Source organism: Melanotaenia boesemani, chromosome 24 (assembly GCF_017639745.1).
Source record: "Melanotaenia boesemani isolate fMelBoe1 chromosome 24, fMelBoe1.pri, whole genome shotgun sequence".
NCBI lineage: Eukaryota > Metazoa > Chordata > Actinopteri > Atheriniformes > Melanotaeniidae > Melanotaenia > Melanotaenia boesemani.
This window is the reverse complement of record NC_055705.1, coordinates 15010720-15014122: the sequence shown is the minus strand read 5'-3', so window position 1 is coordinate 15014122 and position 3403 is coordinate 15010720. Positions and strand designations below refer to the sequence as shown.

At 36.9% G+C, this 3403-nt stretch overlaps 1 long non-coding RNA gene across 1 annotated transcript; it reads left to right on the top strand.

Moving 5' to 3' along the window:
• Positions 1–1725: 1725 nt before the first annotated feature.
• On the top strand, positions 1726–3111 carry LOC121635683. Its single transcript, XR_006009509.1, has 3 exons — positions 1726–2179; positions 2304–2361; positions 3050–3111. It is a non-coding gene; the product is annotated as an uncharacterized LOC121635683 (long non-coding RNA).
• The last annotated feature ends 292 nt before the right edge of the window (positions 3112–3403 follow it).

The following is a 3403-nucleotide window of genomic DNA, read 5'->3' as shown; positions in this document are numbered from 1 at the left end:
TTTTAGCCCTCAAGTTTCTCACCAGCTGCAGACATGAAAACTTGCTATAAAACTAGCTGTATCCCAGCTGTGTCTAAACCTTGACAATGTCTGAACTATGTCAGTGGTCAAACCCGGTGGTCAAAAAACACAGCATTCATCATTTCATAACCTTTATCATGAAGAGCAGATGAAGCCACATTCTGTTGTCTGCAGAGCAAGACTACGAGTCATTACACAAGTTTAAAAGAGGAACTTTAAGATGTCAACACTTCTGCTTACTTTAACACCACCCCTGATTTACACTTGTCAAATTAAGAAATATGTCTTTTGTAAGTTAAAGTGCACATTAGGTGTAATTAACAGAAACATCACATAGAGTTTGCACACTGCTCTGTATGAATGATGCAGGCTAAAAATGAAACACACTTTGCTTTTTTTGCAAACAGGAATGACAGCTTTAATATCAGCAATGATGAAAGTATTTAGAGGCTTACATTTACCATTTTGGTCTCGAATTGGTTTGTTGTTGTTGATTATAACTTCATCACATTTCTCTTTTTTTATTTCCTCGTTGACGTGCTGACTTTAAAACTTCTGGAAAGAAGTCTCCTCTTCAGACCGACAGAGCTCAGTGACAGACAGAAGGACCAGAAGGAACAAGGAAGATTTCATCATCATGTTTCTCTGAGGAAGAAAAAAATAAGAACAAGATCATTGATGCGCAACAAAAAACAACTGGTTTAGAGAGAAAAAAAGACTGGTTTAACATCTGTTTCTAAGGACTGGTGTAACTGCAGTGGTTTACTGGCTGAGACAACAGTTAGTGATCTTCAGTCAGGATGGATGAAGGTGGATGGATAACATGGAGGATGGAGGGACGGCTATTTTACCAGAACAGGAATAAGTTTCAGAGAACTCTATGAGGGACATGCTATGCAAAGCACCTGATAATTTTCCATCCATGAATCCAGGTCATGAGATCAATGTAGTGAAAATTTTGCAGCAATCAATTCATCCATTTCCATGTTTAATGACACTGCTTTGGTCAGAAAGATGATAAATGGTATGCAGCTGTTCATTCATAATCTGTATAGAGCTGTCTGCCACTAATTTCTATAATGTTATATTTCCAAACTGAAAAAATAAAGATTAGTTTTACATTTGAAAGAATATTGTTAAGTAACAAGATTTTTATTTTACCTGAGTTAAATTAATAAAGATTCTTTCATGATAAAGAATATGACCGAGGGGAAAGGGGCGTGGCTAAGATACACATGCAGTAGTGTACCTCTGCAACAGCTCTGGTGAAATTTCAGGATTTAATGCTAAACTCTGCGCCTTCATTATAAAATCTACAACATGTGAATAACTTTATTGTTCATGCTTTTGGTGAGTTACCTTCTGCCAAAACACAAACAACAGCTGTCATGCTTGACAAAGACAAGACACATGACAGAAGAAAAAACAAAGCAGGCGCCATGCATGAACTCGAGCTGGTGATGAGGGAGCCTTGTTAACCCCGATAGAGAAGCTGGTGGACAGCATTTAATGAGGAAACAGCAGCTTACACACCTGATCAGAACATGAATTGTGCTTCAACTGTTTCACCTGCTAGAGTCACATAGGAGGCAGATTCCTGCTGTATCCTGACTGTTGTCTACATTCAACCTTTATATTATTTTTCATTTAAATGCTGTCACTTACTTCTGCTACTTCTTCATACTGGGTGTACTCTAACACCTTTTGTTTGTGGTCAAGCATGTCTTGTTTGCTAGTTGCTATGTCAGAAAACTGTTTGTAGACTTGTCAAAACATGTTCTACTTTTATCTCGTCTGGTTCCTTCAAAGCAGCATGAAAATTCTATGTGGTTTTCTTTGTCACGAACACCAAGTGATTAAGCATATTGATCATACGAGTACCAAATAACCAGTCATGAGTTCTTTAAACTAATTATGCATTAATGTACATCAAGCAAGACTAGAATTACTTCTTAATTTGGTATTATGTGGACAGCGTAGCCTGTTGATAGGTTAGTTAGAAAACACCTCCTACATTTCATTGTGTATTAAAGGACATGCAAACTGAAGGGAAACATTTCTGGAGAACTTTGTTTAAAAATCCATACGACCGACTGAACACAGAAGACTTTCTTCTTCTTTTGACTCCTGTTTTTCAACAGATTTTAACCTGATTCAGGTAAAAACCCATTTTAATGTTGTCTTCAATATTTAGTGAAGTTGAATTTTATTTCTTGAATCTGAAATATGACATTATCATTTATATTTATTTATGTTTACTGTTGTTGACTTTGTCCTTTCAGCTCCATTTTTCAGGGCTGTAAGCTGAACTGCTGTGGGTGAACCAGCCAACTAACCAGTGTAAATATTTTTACTGATTTATGTCAATAGAAAAAGCATCCATGATTTTAACATTACACAAAAAATAAACTTTTCTTAATTTCACCTTCATTTAATCTATTTACTCCAAATCAGCTATTTTATTGATGAACTTCTTGTTTCTTGAATTTTTTGTGTTTCCACTGGTTTTATTGGAAAGAACTTTAGTTAACTTCCTGGGTGGGCTGGGTGGTTGTTCTTCTCAAACTCGGGTCCTCTACCAGAATCCTGGGAGCCTGAGGATCCTACACAGTATCTTAGCTACATTACACACAGATTTCGTAACCAGGTCGACCAGGTACAGACCTGACCAGGAAAAACTAATGGACAAGAATTTTCTGTAGGATATAAATTTAGAGATCTCAGTTAACAGTTGAGGCGTTAACAGCCATCTCCAGCCTGCCGTATAATTAGCACCCATTTGTTTGCAGATCACTCCGATGATGATAATGATGAAGCACGTGTCCCATAAAACAAAGAGAAATGTAAAACAGATGTTCATGTGTAGACATTGTTAGAAAAATGCAAAACTACAGCAGAACTGTGTGATCTGATCATGCAAAAGTTGAGAGTAGAAACAATGAAAGAACAACCTCTGATTAATGAGAATTATCAGATGCACTTCAGTTGACAGATGATTGAACTGTGTTCATGGTGTGTGTGGTTACAGAGGGACTTGAACCACTGCAGGTGAACCAAACAACCACTCCTCAGTCACACAGAAAAATCTGGTAAGTGACTTCACTTGGAAATGTCATTACATGTGCTTGGTAAGCCGTAGAGCAGCATTTCTACTCTGATTTAAACATTTAACAAGTACGAGCAGACTGGACTGGAGCTGTCATGAAGGCATCAAGGAAAAGCAGACACAATATCTGGAATATGTTTTTATTATAGAGCTAAAAGATTTAGAAACAGAGTAACAGTAGAACAAAAAACTGAATCAAAACCTTAAAGAGAAAAATATTCATGTGTTTTTTTCCCACCAGGAAATGATGAAGATGCAGTTTGCTTGTTTGCTGCT